The sequence below is a fragment of the Narcine bancroftii genome, chromosome 11, assembly GCF_036971445.1.
Source record: "Narcine bancroftii isolate sNarBan1 chromosome 11, sNarBan1.hap1, whole genome shotgun sequence".
NCBI classification, from domain to species: domain Eukaryota; kingdom Metazoa; phylum Chordata; class Chondrichthyes; order Torpediniformes; family Narcinidae; genus Narcine; species Narcine bancroftii.
The window spans coordinates 72,428,116-72,444,681 of record NC_091479.1 but is presented as its reverse complement, the minus strand read 5'-3'; the positions used below and the strand labels follow the sequence as shown (position 1 = coordinate 72,444,681).

At 34.9% G+C, this 16,566-nt stretch overlaps 1 protein-coding gene across 5 annotated transcripts in view; it reads right to left on the bottom strand.

Annotated features, from left to right (window-relative positions):
* Positions 1–16,566, bottom strand: part of iqub (IQ motif and ubiquitin domain containing) — a 70,308-nt gene that overhangs the window by 45,075 nt on the left and 8,667 nt on the right. The gene's annotated exons all lie outside the window — the stretch shown is intronic.

The following is a 16,566-nucleotide window of genomic DNA, read 5'->3' as shown; positions in this document are numbered from 1 at the left end:
TCTGTGACTCCTTTGCCCAATCCTCCACTCCCATCAATCAGCCCCTTGGTTTCTAACCCTGTGACCGCAGGAGGTGTTCCACTTGCATCCACACCTCCTCCCTCACCATCATTTGGGGCCCCAAACAGTCCTTCCACGTGAAACAACACTTCACTTGCAGATCTGAAAGAACCATCTACTGCATCTGGTGCAACCAATGCGGTCTTCTCTACATCAGAGAGACTGGACGCAGACTGGGATCACTCCATAAAGCATCTTGGGTCTGACTACCACAATAGTGGGGATCTCACATTGGCCACCCATTTAAATACCTGCCCAATTTCCTTGTGGACATGTCTCGGGCACTGCCAGACTGAGACCCCCCACAAATTGGAGGAACATCTCATATTCCATCTGTGTACCCTGCAACTGATATAATTATCATCGACCTCCAGTTTCCATTAGCCCCCCCATCTATCCCTATGTATCCTCTCCTCTCTCTCTCTTTCCCCTTCCACTTCTCTTTTCCCCCACCTGCACACTCAGAGAGCCAAAATTCGCCACCCTCCCATCAATTCTCACCTTTCTTCTCTCCATTCTTCTCATCCATAACCAATTAACTCCTCTTGTCTGTTGATCCATGCTTCTCCCCTTACCTTTCTTTACTTCTTCCCAGTCTTTTAATTCAGGTGCCTGCCTGTTTTTTTAACTCAAAGGTCTCAGGTCCGAAATGCTACATGTCAAGACCTGCTGTTTCTCCAGCATTTCTGTGTTTCTGCAGACTTTCATGTTCCACTTAATAGAAAATCTCTCTACCTTAACATGCACAATCTCTTGTGAGAGGGAGCTGCAGATTTCCACTATAACATAGCTCTCTGATTTTTCTCCTACCTCATAACTTAAGTTCTAAGCATATGCCTTGTTTCAAATTAGATTGTACTATTGGGCGATTAATATGTGATTTACTTTTATTATTAAATTTGGATGTCAATGAATTGCCCCGCTTGGGTAGAAATGGAATTGCAGTTCTCCAAAAAAAGTCTATGTTGGCAATTTTAGGATTTTTTTACCATTTACATTTTCCAAATTAACACATAATCCATTAATGAGAAATATGGGCTCAATTTTGGAAATTCTTCGGAATTAATGGTTTTTCACAGGCTAGTCCAATTATACATAACCATCTCTATCAACTGTCTTTGTTGGACACTGGTTTCAAGGAACTGTGGCATCGTGAGCAGTGGAAGAAACAGCCACCACGTTGAGGGTCGTTAACGACAGTTTTTATTCAAATTCAGCACGCCCCTATAAGGTCACCTGGTGCATTGTGATGTCATAATCGCTGCCCAGGGTGCGCGCTGGAAGGGATGGTGGAGTCAAAGAGAAACCTCTGATGACGCCATTTCCCCATGGCTGCCCCGCCACGTGGCGATACAAGCGGGGCCGGTTCGCCATGAGGATGTGCGCCATGACAGAAATAGTATAGAATAGGTATTCAAAGTTTTAATGATCTCTATATTCAAGATAATTTTGTCTTTCAAACAATTATCAGCTAAATTTAATTTTTCCAATAGACACTTTTTAAAATATTTACAAATTAGACATTTTGTTCAGTCTAAGCTTTTGGATTTTCTGTGAATTTCCAATACTAATATTCTTGATCAGTTTTTTAATTTAAGGTTTTTGTTTCATGGTGGATTAACATCGTGTATTTATAGTAATTTATTGGATTTAAATTCAGTTTCCATGGCTGTGATCAAAAGTGATTGGGAACGGGGGGCGTGGCCACGTGAAAGACTTAGACAGACGTGTTTTGATCAACCTCTCCGTGAAGAGTATAAAAAAGACAGTTAAAATCTTAAAATTAAGATTTTTCCACTAAAAAATGGACAACATAAGTACTAAGAAACCTAGGCAGCTAAGAACAAGAATTGAGGAACTTTCTACTCAGCCAGGAACATCAACCAAAAGCCCAAAAGGAAGCAGCGTAAGGGTGGCCTCGAGACCAGCAGACCCTGGCAGAGCTGAGGAGTTGGAACAAGAACTAAATATTATCCTGGAGAAAATGGAAAACTTGAGCAATTGATTTGCAGGTGTCGAAACTGTAATGAGACACATGACTGAAAGGATGACTGAAATTAAAGATATCATTGAAGACTTAATGGAAAGAATGAACAAGCAGAAATAGACTTGGTTAAAACACAAGATAAAAGCTTTGGAAAAATGTGAAGAAATGGGAATCAGACAGACAAGGTCTGCTGAACAAGATCGACCACATGGAGAATTTTAGCAGACAAAATAATGCTTGAATTATCAGACTGAAAGAAGGAATCGAGGGAAGAGGTCCAGTGATCTTTTTTGAAAGATGAATCCCATGAGTGCTGCAAGACAAATTTAGAGAAAAATTGCACATTGAAAGGGCTCACCAGACCCTCAGACCCAGGAGAGCCAGTGATCAGTGGCCACGACTGGTCCTGGTAAGATTTTTTAGTTATTGGGAGACAATTCTGAGAGCAGCATATGAATACGCTAAGCAAAATAATGGCCCGTCCGATATTGACCATGAAAAGGGCTTTTTTTTTCAGGATTTTAGTCCTACTTTGATTAAGCAAAGGAAGGAGTTTGACAATGTTAAAAGACAAATATGTTCCAAATATTTGATGATATACCCCGCAACTCTGAAGGTGAAAGTAGCAGAAAGTAATCAACAATTTTTCAAGACTAAGAATGAGGTGGAAGACTTCCTGCGAGGTTTATGAAAATACTAAGGTTGCCAAAGAAAGACTGTGAAGAATGTTTACAATAGGACTAAGTAATTTTTTTAAATAAATGGTCTTGTATTTACTGTTGAAAAGTAAATTTTATTGAAATGTTCATGGAGAGCTCAGAAGAGTGAAAACTTGGGAAAAGTAATATCAGAGTGGAGACTCTGGTCTAAGGGGGAGAATGGCACCCGAAGAGGAGTATCTATAAAAGATGGCGTTAAAGGAAGGGTTCTTCATCCTCAAAGGTTTCCGCGAGATTTTTTTCACAGGCTTTCCTGTTTACATCACCATCAGGGCAGGGACATTGTATGTGTTTTTTTAAAGGGGAAGATCTCTATTATTTAAACAATCAAAAAGGTTTTTATTGTTAGACAACATTTGTTTAAAAATTGACATGGATAGAATGCTAAAATTTATTAATCTTATGTTAATGGGATAAACAGTGAAAAGGAAACACACCTAAAAAAAAATTAAAGGCAGATATAGTCTTTCAATAAGAAACCCATCTTATTAAATCTGAACATGCTAAATTAAAGTGAGGATGGGTGGGACAAGTAATATCATCTTCATTAGGCTCAAAAGCAAGAGGAGTAGCAATTTTAATTAATAAAAATATACCAATAATAATAGAAGAGACATTGACTGACCAAGCTGGAAAATTTGTAATGGCACAGTATAAAATTTATGCAAAACCATGAACTTTTGTGAATATGTATATATAAATAAATAAATAAATAAATAGATAAATAAATTTTTATATATATATATATATATACATACACACACACTAAATTATGATGATGAAGCCTTTATGAAGAATATCATTTTAAAACAGCAGACGGAAGACAAAATACACTGGTTGGAGGAGATTTCAATTTCTGACTAGATCCAATACTGGATAAATCATCCAGAACAGTAACAAGAGCAAAAGCTGCAAAAATGGCACTTTAATTTATGAAGGATTTAAATTTGATTGATATAGGGAGGCATCTTAATCCCATAAAAAAGAGACTATTTGTTCTACTCAAGAGTATATGATTCACATACAAGGATTGATTTTTTTTAATGTATCCCCAGTTAAAAAGTAGAGTTGTAAAAACAGGATATTTGGCGAAACTTTTTATCAAATCATTTGCCATTAACTTTATCGCGATAATGGAAAAGCAAAAAAGTGTGTAGAGGTGACATATCAATGCCATACTGTTGAAAAGTAAGGAATTTTGAAAGTTTATCAAGAGAGAGATAGAATTATTTTATGAAACTAATCTTTCTTCTACTGATAATAGCTTTTTAATATGGGATATATTTAAAGCTTATCTAAGAGGACAAATTATTTCTAATACAAAAAATCTAAAGAGAGAATATGTTACAGAGATGGATGGTTTAGAGAAAGACAATGAAATTAGAAAAAAGAACATTAGAGAACAGGGTTACAAGAAAAATATAAATTATTAGAGAATAAAAAACAAACATTACAAATGTATAGAATGGAAAAAACAATATTAAAAGCCAAACAAAAATATTATGAATTAGGAGAATGGGCATATAAAGTTTTATCTTGGCAGGTAAAGGCAGAGGAGTCACCTAGAATGATTAAAAACAGAGGCCGATATTATAACATATAATAAAAAATAAATAATATTTTAGACAATATTATATGAAACTATGTACATCAGAATTATAAGGAGATAAAATGAGATGGATTAATTTTTAACAAATGTTGAACTTCCAAAATTAGAAGATAGAGCACAAGTTGATTTAGATGCCCCTTTTACAAGAGAAGAAATCAAGAAAGCTTTGGGTACTTTACAAGCTAATGAATCTCCAGGGGGCGGATGGGTTTCCTCCTGAGTTCTATAGACAATTTAAATATTTATTGATGCCTCTTATGAATGCATTGGACTGGGCAGTGGAGACCCAGACCCTCCCAGAATCTTTCTCAACTGCTAATAATTACTGCTACCAAAGAAAAGTAGAGACCCATTAAAAATGTCATCATATAGACCTACATCACCTCTGAATGTTGATTATAAAGTATTAGCAAAGGCATTAGCTAATAGATTGGGACAATATTTACCAAAATTAATACATACAAACCAGGTGGGATTTGTCAAAGGAAGACATTCTTCAAATAGTCTGGGTAGACTATTTAATATAATATATATGGCAAAATCAAAGTTGAATCCAAGTATAACTATCTCCATTGATGTAGAAAAAGCATTTGATTGATTAGAATGGTCTTTCTTATTTAAAAGATTGGAAAATTTTGATTTAGACAGAAAATTTATAAATTGGATAAGTCATAAACCACAAGCTAAAATTATAACTAATAATCAGATGGTTTTTTTTCCTTGAGCAGATCAAGTAGACAGGTGTCCTCTGTCCCTGGTGCTTTTTATCCAAGCTATTGCTTGGGATTAGGCTTTTTGCATCAGTGGCTTGCCAAACATACACTGTAATGAAATTCAGCAAACCAATGTTAATATCAGGGGTCACAATATGATTAGGGGTTTGAACACAGACATCATTACCAAACAGCAAAACAATTCCTGAGGCCAAAGGTTATGAAGGGAATGCAGAGGAAGAGAAAAATAGAAAGACAAATCGCAGTACGACAAAGCAACTACAAGAACTGTAAGAGGGAGAAGCTGTCAGAGTGCAGAGTGCAGGTTTTCAAAATTCATGATAAAGGTAATTCTAAATGGCAGTTTGGGGTGTGAAAAAAAAAGTGTCCCCTCAGTCGTATTTGGTAAAAGTCAATTTTGAACCCATTTCCACTTTCATCAATGTTTTAGCCATTTTGCACACAGCTGAATGATCAAAAAGCAAAAAAACTGCAGATGGTGAAAATCTGAAATAAAACAATAAACTGTTGGAAACATTTGGCATATGTGTATCTGTTCGCTTGTCATTTTGTTTATTTAGTTTAAGGGAGGAATGGGCAACTGTATCACTGCAATTGAAAGCACATCAGATCGACATATGAAGCAGCTCCAAAGGATCTAGACAGAACAGATAGCCACGTTGATAGAGATGTGCATACACAGGGAACTCCAACATCAGGTGCAACATTAGTAACTCCAGCAACAGTGCCTACAACTGCTGCCACACAGAATCAATATACACATTGTCGTCGCAACTCGTTGCGTGTACAGTGACCACATCAGCAGCAGCAATTTTCTCAACAGTAACAAAAACCACAAGTTGCAGCAAGGGACCAGTGAACATTAACACTACCATGACCAGTTACAACATGCATGAGAACCATCAAACCACCAGTGCGATTCAAGGATTTTGTAAAATACTGAGAATTGACATTTTTCAATGGAATTCACTGTCAGACGTTGAACTCATAAAAAACAATAATAACAACTCAACAGCAAAATTATTTGTTTTTACGGACCTGGAGACTTAAAGACTGTTGAAAAAAATAATGATAATACATGCTTATGTATTAGATGCAAGCCAATTAGCAAATCACTTTTAGATTTGAAAATAAAATGAAGGGGGGGGGGGTTTGGGATTAGGCTTTTTGTACAAAGTGGCTTGCCAATACATACACTATAATGAGATGCAGCAGAGACCAGGACTGACCACAGGGGTTACAATATGATAATAAAGGTTTGTCATGGTTACACCGCACAAACAGCTGTTGAGCCATTGGCGGAGATTATAAGGAGAGATCCAGATGTTAAGGGCTTCAAAGTTGGACAGGAAGAACATAAAATTAGCTTATTGCAGATGTGCTATTATATGTCTGACCCAGCTAAATCACTGATAAAATTACAAACAATATTAGAAAATATGGAAGAGTATCAAGTTATAAAATAAATATGGATAAGAGTGAAATAATGCCATTTAAGAATTTTGATTATGAATGATATAAAAAAAGGTAGCAGATTTAAATGGAAGACAGATGGAATCAAATATTTAGGAATAATGAAAGATAATAATTGACAGAACTTATATAAATTTAATTATACTCTTTTAGAAAAAAAAGATTTACAGAAATGGAAACACTTGCCAGTTACTAGTGGGAAGAGTAAATTGTATTAAAATGAATGTGATGCCAAGATTACAGTATCTTTTTCAATTATTGCCTATTACACTAGCTAAAAATTTCTTTAAATTATTAAATAATTACATAAGGAAATTCCTATGGAATAACAAAGTGCTGAGAATTTCATTGGAAAAGCTAACGTGGGACTATAAACTGGGAGGATTTAGACTTCCAGATTTTAAGAATATCAGCACAAGCAAGATTTTTATCATTCTTCTTTGAAGAAGACAGTCCCCCTTCTTGGATCCAAATGGGATTGAATTCAATAAAAGAGACAGCAAAGAATTTGATTTACAAGTGGAATGTTAGGTTAATAACAAAAAAGACTGATAACTCTATATTAATATATATGAATAGAATATGGCAAGAAATAAATGAGTGTATTGGAAGAAAAAGCAGGTCTATCATTAAGAACACATTATGTAAAAATGTGTGGCTACCTATGAAACTGGGTAACAAAACATTGAAGTCATAGTATGACAAATGATATACTGATTATTGTTATGTGAGGGATCTCTCATGTCTTTTGATCAATTAAGAAATAAATACGGAGTAGCTAAATGGGACTTTTGTTCTCTCTAGTTAAGATCATTCCTAAGAGAAAGGCAGGGTCCCACATGAAATTTGGCTGGGGAATTCACCTAAATTTATAACTAAGATGTACAATGCTCTCCAGAATGAAAGAACAAAACCAGGTTTACATAGACCGAAAGAGAGATGGGTGTCAGATTTAGTGTTGCAATTATGGAAAGATGTTGGTCTGATTTGAAGTTCAGACATGTATACCACCTTAAATTATAACAAGCAATGTCTTGTACAAGATGAAGAATCATTAAACAAAATAAGAGTACAATCTTCATCTGAAAGTCTTATGTTCCAATCGCATTCTCAATCGTTCTTAATCCCAGCCATTGTCTAATATTAAATCCAATAAATCGTTATAAGATATTAATCCAGCATGAAAAAAAAAGTTAAAAAATGAATCAAGAATATTAGTATGTGAAGGGAGTCACTTGATGGAGTAGTGGCCGGTCGGGAAAACCAGCCCTCTCCAGAAAAATAGGAAAAAAGTTAGGAAAATACAAAGCACAACAAAAATAAAATATAAGAAATCGAAGATAAAATTACAGAGAAGAGAAAGAAGGTGGCACCCAAGAAGGAGAAAGTAAAAACCTAAAAAAAGTAGAAAAGTCGCCGGAGAAGAAAGAAGAAGGTTTTACCTGCAGGAAGGAACAGGGAGCTGTGGTGGCGAGGAGTGCCTGATCCCCGAGGTTAGTGCCTGCCCTACGGAGTCATGACCTCCCGATCAGTGGACTTCAAAAATGGCTCTTGGAGCCAAGCAAAAGTGCGCAACTGCGCAATCAAAGGAATCAAAGAAAAAAGAGGACACCAACAGGAGGGGGGCTCAGCAGAGGAGCGGGCTGCCACAGCACGAACAGCTGAGGGATGCCTGACACCAGGGCGCTAAGCTGGAGGACAAGAAAGGCGGCAGAGGAGGGAGTGAGGAAATAGACGAGGGAGAAAGACAGAGGGGTGACCGACAAGAGGATCAATGACAGGAGGCCCGACTGATGAGCAGCCCAGGAGGGGAGGATCAACAGCAAGAGGAGGCCCAACAAAGAAATACAAGCAGCTCATCAGGAAAAACAGAAAAGACACAGACATAAAGAAGAGAAGACACAATCACAAGTACAGACACAGAAGAAAAGGAAGAAGACGACCAAGATCATCACAGAGAAACAGAAGGTAAAACAGATGGACAGAATATAGATAAAGTTTTTTTTGAGGAACAAATGAGATCATTAAGAGAATGGTTATCATTAGAATTTAGTGCAATTAAAATGAAAATGAAAAGGGCAGAAGATAAAATGCAAAGGTTAGAACTGGTCATGACAGAAATAGGGAAAAGAGTAGAGAATGTGGAAGAGTGGGAAATGGCTGTAGAAATGGAAGTAAATGATTTGTGAAAAATTAGAAGAAAGTGACAAAAAAATTAAAGCGACACAAGAGTTGTTATCTCAGAAAATTGATATGTTGGAAAATTATAGTAGGTGAAACAACATAAAAATAATGGGCCTGAATGAGGGTGAAGAAGACATAGATATGAAGGAATTTATAAAAGGATGGATCCCGAAGGTCCTGGGAACGACAGAAATGCAGGAAGAAATGGAAATAGAAAGGGCAAACAGAGCATTAGCTCCAAAACCACAGGCACATCAAAAACCAAGATACATCTTAGTGAATTTTTTGAGATATATGACAAGAGAAACTATTCTGGAGCGGGCAAGGAATAAAGTTAGAGAAGATAATAAGCCATTGGAATACAAGGGTCAAAAATATTTTTTACCCAAACATTAGTTTTGAACTTTTAAAGAGAAGGAAGGAGTTTAATACAGCGAAAATGATTTTATGGAAAAAAGGTTACAAATTCATGTTAAGACATCCAGCCCTGTTTAAAATATTTATATCCGGGGTGCAAAACAGACTGTTCTCGGATCCAGAGGAAGTACAAGAATTTGCAGAACGTTTGCAGGACCGAAGAAGAGATGAAAAGATGCAACAAGAATGAAGAATTGCGATAAAGTAAATATAAAGATGTAAAGACGGGGGGGGGGGGGGGGCGTGGCAAGATGGCATAGGGAACAGACATGCCTTCCAGACCTCTCCTGACTCTGATTTATTGTTTTGTCTTTAAGTGTTTATAAGTTTATAAAGTTTATAAATAATAAGGTGTTGGATTAGTGCCTAATGGTTTATATGCAAAAAAAGGTAAAAGAAAATATCAACAGACTGTTAAAAAACTACATTTTCCGAAATTGTCTGAGCCTACTTGTTTACAAGAAGCCAGGTCTCAACGTAGAATGAACGTAGTTCGGCATTGAAGCTTTGTTTTAAGCCGGTGAGGCTCTCTGAAGGTTGCACTCAACAGCTTTCAGAACAAGGGGCTGGACGGGTGCCAGTGTTTCGCACGGTGGCCACTGCAGGTGTTGTTGCTGAGGCTTTGACAGTTGAAACATCTGGGGCGCCACCAGCTGGAGAGTTAAAGAGTTGTCATTCGACTGCTATAGTGGTGGCGCTGCAAAATGCATCTTCAATTACAACGGTTTTTCCAGACATCGATTCAGTGAAGATGATTAAAGAGATTTGGCTTAAAGATAACCCTGATCTTCAGTCTCCTGGCATTGCTGGGGGGACTTTGAGAGGGATTTTTATATGAAGTCAAACTGCTAGAAAAGATACTAAATTAAGGGAAGGGACAGAAGATCCCGTGGTCTCTAAGGAACAGCAAGACCCCATTATGCCTGAATCTACTTCTGTTGAAATGTTTGTTAAGGATCTTGAAGATAAGATATATTCTGTATCGAGTCACTTAGCTAATTTTGTGAACCTGTTTATTTCCAAGATTAATGCGATGGCGGAGTCATTAATGGAGCTTTTAAGCTTGAAACCATTGAAAGATTTGAAATGTGTGATCAAGGTTTAGGTGATGCACAGGATCAACTGCAAGATGAAAATAGAATAATTGAAACATTGCAGATCCAAAATAAAAATTTAGCAAAAAAGGTTGATTATTTGGAGAATCAATCTAGACGGAACAACGTGAAAATTGTTGGTTTGCCAGAAGGCATAGAAGGACCAGATCCAAGAAAATTTTTTACTGAATGGATTCCACGAGTGTTAGGACAGGATAAATTCCCTGAAGGTTGAATACTGGAACGTGCTTATAGAGTTTTAAGAAGAAAATCTTTTTCAGGACAGAATCCAAGATCTGTTTTGATCCGTTGTTTAAACTATTGTGACAGAGAGACAATTTTACGTACGGCTATTAGAAATGCCCAGCAAAATAGATCTCCTTTGATGGTTCAGAATAATCCTGTTTTCTTCTATCAAGATTTGAGTCAAGAAATTATGTTTCAACGACGCGAATTTAATTCTGTGAAAGAACGGTTGTGGAAAAAAAGACATAAGGGAACTTTCTGCAGTACTGAAGATTTTTTAGGATGGAAATTAGCCAAAATTCTTTGACAATCCTAAAGAGGTTATGGACTTTGCTCAGTCTCTACCAATCATGCAGTTTCAGGAACGATGTAGTCCTTCAAGGTCTCCAAAGAGAGTAGAGATGTAAGGTGGGATCCAGTTTTTTTAAAAGAAATGGAAGCAATGGTGACCGAAGTGGTAACGTTGATTTAAAAAAATAAATCTTTTATCTTTTTTTTGAGAAGAGTTTAAATAGTTTAAATAATGATGATAGTTTAATGAAATGGGAGTTGGGAGAGGGAACTGGGTGGGCACTTGTTTCCAGAAGTCATCAGCTACCTGTGAGTTATCTCACACCCAATATTTTGTGGGAGTTACCGCTTTGGGCGGTTTAAACAGGAGGAGGTAGTTGTGACCTCTGACCTGTTTTTTTTTCTTTTTAATTTTTGGGTTAAGAAGTGAAGGTTTTTTTATTATTATTTTTTTTTAAATAAATAATTTTTTTTAACTCTTTTTGTTTTCTGATTGTAATTGAGAGGGAATTAGGAGGTTTTTATTCTCTCCTTTTTTTCGGGGTTTTTTTTCTCTTTTTTTTTCTTTTTTAAGAGGATGATGTCACAGAAGATAATAAGTCAAAAATTGAGGATGTTGAATTAGATGAAGAGGAAGATGAGGGGAAAGGTGATAAGAAGAAAAAGAAGAAAATTAAGTACAAATACATTGAGGGAGAAGAGTTTAATAAAATTAAGTTAATTTCGATAGAGAATTTTGAAGATGTTATAAATGAAGAATATGAAGAATTTGATAAGAGTTTGAACTTTTTTCTTTCTTTTTCTTTTTTTATATAAGGGGAGGGGAAGGGAATAAAAAGTTTATCTGACTGTTTTTCTAAGGGATGTTTTTGTTCTCTCGATGAATTATAAAGGAAACTTGGTATTAATGGAAATTCTGTATTTATGTATTATTAATTATGATTTTTTTTGAATAACAGATATGTGGTTTATATATGATTTTAATATTTGAACTTAGTTTTAAAGTGGATTTCATTTGTTAAATGCATGTATTATGTTTGATTTAAATATATGTTTAAGGGTATTATTTTAGTATTGATATTTTTTTTGTTGTTAGTAATTTTTTTTGTTGTTAAGTTTTATCCTTTTTTTGTAAGTGGGGTTTTTTCTATTTTATTTACAACATTGTTAATTAATTCTTCACTCTTTATTTTGGGGGGGAGGGTTGGACTAATTTTATATTAGATGATTAATGTTGTGTTATAATTATTGGGGGGTTAATTTGTGTAGTTTAATGATGTAGTATTCTAATTTTTATTATCTTATTTTTTATTTCTTTAAATGTAATTTTTATTTTATTCATGTCATAAAATTTTAAATAAAGTTTAAAAAATATATATAAAGATGTAAAAACAATGAATATGTAAAGAACTAAAAAGGGAAAAGAGAAGGGAAGGAAGGAAGTAAGGGGGGGAGAAAGAGAGAGCTTTGTTATATGTGTAAAAAAAAAGTGTTTTTTTGGGAGAGCTGGGGTGGGGGTGATTGGGAATAACCGTCACTGCAAAATCAATTGATGCTTGTGAGCAAGATCGCAATCCAAATGGAAAGGGGAGTTGTGGTTGCCCAGCAAGGGATAGGGGGGGAGCATTTGGGGTTTTGGTATTATTGGGTGTGGGAACTGTTGGGGTATTTTATGTTTTAAATGTGTTGTCGTACATTGATGAAAATGGGGAAAAGGGGAATGGAGGTGGCAAGGAGGTGGAAAATAGGTGTAAGCAAGATATAAGATGGCCACGTTGAACTATATGACAATAAACATTAATGGAATACATAACCAAATTAAAAGGAAGAGGCTACTAAATTTATTGAAGAAGGAAAAAATAGATATAGCATTTATTCAGGAAATGCATCTAACTGAAGTGGACCATAACAAATTAAAGAGAGACTGGGTAGGACACGTAGCGGCAGCATCCTATAATTCAAGAGCTAGAGGTGTAGCCATATTAGTTAACAAAAATGTACCAATCAAAATAGAGGAGGAAATAATAGATCCAGCAGGGAGATATGTAATGATAAAGTGTCAGATATACTCAGAATTTGCTCAATATATATGCGCCTAATGAGAAGGATTAAAAGTTAATGCAGGATAATTTTTTGAAGATTGCAGACACACAAGGAAATATATTGATAGGAGGGGGTTTTAACCTCAATTTGGATCCAATGTTGGATAAAACTGGGCAAAAGATAAGCAAAAAGAATAAAAGCCAAATTTATGGTTAAAACAGTGCAGGAAATGAAACTTATAGATATATGAAGGAGGCAACACGCAAGAGAGAAGGAATATTCATATTATTCGAGTAGGCACAAAACATACTCAAGGATTGATATGTTTTTGTTGTCAGCCCATATTCAAGGGAGAGTTGGGAAAACTGAGTATAAAGCTAGATTACTATCAGATCATTCACCCTGTTATTAGCAATAGAACTGGAGGACATCCCACCAAGAACATATAGATGGAGGTTAAACTCCATGCTACTTAAAAGGCAGGAATTTAGAGAGTTTATTGAATGCCAAATTAAAACATATTTTGAAATAAGCACAGAATCAGTGAAAGACAAATTTATATTATGGGACACAATTAAAGCCTTCATTAAAGGTCAGATACGAAGTTATGTAACTAAAATGAAAAAAGGATTACAATCGAGGAATAGAGCAGTTGGAAAGGGAGATAGTAACTACAGAAAAGGAACAAGTAAAAAGGGATGATATAACGAAAAGGAGAGAATTGGCAGACCAAAAATTAAAATATGAAACATTACAAACATACAAGGTGGAGAAGAACATAATGAAAACAAAGTAAAAGTTATTACGAACTGGGAGAAAAAACATAAAATATTAGCCTGACAACTTAAAATAGAACAAGCTAAAAGAACTGTATTGGCAGCAAGGAAAAAGGACAAGCAAATTACATATAACCCAACAGAGATGAATGAAAACTTTAAGGAATTTTATGAACAATTATACCAAACTGAGAATGAGGGGAAAGATGATAAAATTGAGGAATTTTTAGCTAAAATTGAACTGCCGAAATTGCAAGAAGAGAAACAAAGCAAACTAATAAAACCATTTGAAATAGAAGTAGTACAGGATATATTAAAAAAACTGCCGAACAATAAAACACCAGGAAAGGATGGATTTCCAATAGAATTCTATAAAACATTTAAAGAGTTATTAATTCCTCCTCTCCTGGAAGTAATGAACCAGGTAGAAGAAACACAAAACTTGCGAGATTCATGTAAGACAGCAATAATTACAGTAATACCAAAGATGGGGAAGGATCCATTAACACCAGCATTATATAGACCAATATCTCTACTTAACTCAGATTATAAGATAACAGCGAAATTATTAGCAAACAGATTGGCTGATGGTGTACCAAAAATAGTAAAACAAGATCAAATTGGATTTATTAAGAAAAGACAAACAGCGGATAATGTCTGTAAACTTATTAATCTAATTCATGCAGTTCAAGGAAATAAGAAACCAACAGTGGCTATTGCTTTAGACGCAGAAAAAGCCTTTGACAGAGTAGAGTGGAACTACGTATTTAAAGTATTACAGAAGTTTAATCTACCAGAAAAATATATAAATTGGATTAGAGCATTGTATAATGGACCGTTGGCGAAGGTAGCAGTAAATGGATATGTATCGAATCAGTTTAAATTAAGTAGGTCAACTAGACAAGGATGTCCATTATCCCCCTCATTGTTCGCCTTAGCAATAGAACCTTTGGCAGAACTGATAAGAATAGAAAATAAAATAAAAGGGATAAAAATAAAGGAGGAGTATAAAATCAGCTTATTTGCAGATGACATCATAGTATATCTAACAGAGCCAGAGATATCAATAAAAAAATTACATAAGAAATTGAAGGAATATGGAGAAATATCGGGGTACAAGATCAATGCAAATAAAAGTGAAGTGATACCAATGAGTAACGTGGATTATACAGAATTTAAAAAAGAATCACCATTTAAATGGCAAGCACAAGCAGTATGATACCTCGGTATCAGGTTCGATAATAACTTAAGCCACTTCTACAAACTAAATTATCAGCCACTAATAAAATTGCAGGAAGACTTAGAACATTGGAAAGAATTACCGCTAACGTTGATAAACTGCATTAAAATGAATGTGTTCCCAAGGATACAATACTTATTTCAAACATTACCAATTCCCTTAACAGAAATTTTTTTTAATGAACTAAAGAGAATAATAAGGAAATTCTTGTGGAAAGGGAGGAAACCAAAAGTAGCTTTAGATAAATTAACAGAGATGTATAACCAAGGTGGTTTGCAGTTACCAAACTTTAGAAATTATTATAGAGCTGCACAATTAAGGTATTTATCAGATTTTTACCAGACAAGAGAAAAACCAGACTGGATTAAGGTGGAACTCGATAAAATAGGGGAGAAGATACTGGAACATATACTTTATAAGTGGGATGAAAAGTTGGTGCAATATAAAAGCTCACCAGTACTGCATCATTTACTTAATACATGGAAGAAGATCCACTTAGAAAGGAAAAAAAAACAAATTACCAAATACCAAAATTATTATTGACGGAAAATCCACTAATCCCTTTTACAATAGATAACCTTTCCTTTAGAGAATGGGAGAGAAAAAGAATCAAAAGAATATTGGTTTTTTTGGAAATAATTGATTAACATTTGAACAGTTGAAGCACAAATATGGAATAACTCATGGCACAATATTTGCATATCATTAATTGAAAGCTTATTTAAAGGATAAATTGGGAAACAGATTGAGATTTCATGAAGGAAGCAGCTTTGAATATGTGATTACAGATGCAATGATAATTAAAAGATTTATAACGAATATATACATTAAGCTGCAAGATAAGGAATATGATGAAATAAACTATAAACCTAAACAGAAGTGGGAAAAGGATTTAAACATAAAGATAAAAAATGAAATATCGGAAAAGTTTTGTTCTGGAACTATGAAAAAAACAATAAACATAAGGTTATGCATGATACAGTATAATTGGTTACACAGGGTATACATTACTCCTGAAAAATTAAAAGAATAGGATTCAACATTATCAGATAGATGTTTTCGCTGTAAGAAGGAAATGGGAACAACAGTACATCCAATTTGGGCATGTATGAAAGTGAAAACGTTTTGGGAAGAACTAAAATTACAACTAAATTACAAAAAATAACATACCAAAAAATCCAGAGATCTTTCTTCTAAGTAACATAAGAAGTAAAGAATTAGGCCTCAAATTGGATAAAGTGCAAAAAAAAATCATTATGATAGGTCTAGCAGTAGCAAAAAAATGTATAATGTCAACTTGGAAAATGGAAGAGAGTCTGAGAGTACAGCAATGGTACATGGAAATGAATAAATGTATTCTATTGGGAAAAAAAACACATAATTTAAAAAATAAAGTCACATTGTTTGAACAAATTTGGGAACCATACATGGAACATAAGAGAGAGAGCTTGCCTAGGACCTCCACCCCCTAAAATGAAAATGATAAGAAGACAAAACGACTAGATTCAGTGTGACGCATTTTTCTTGTTTATTTTCCTTTGTGTGAAGATATTGTTTTATGGTTTAACTGTATTGTATATGTTGAATATTTATGGGTTTTGGAGGGGGGTGGGAAGAGGGGAGGGAGGGAAAGGGGGAAAAAAGGGAGAAAATGCCACTGTGTAAATTTAATGAGAAACATTTGTACATATTT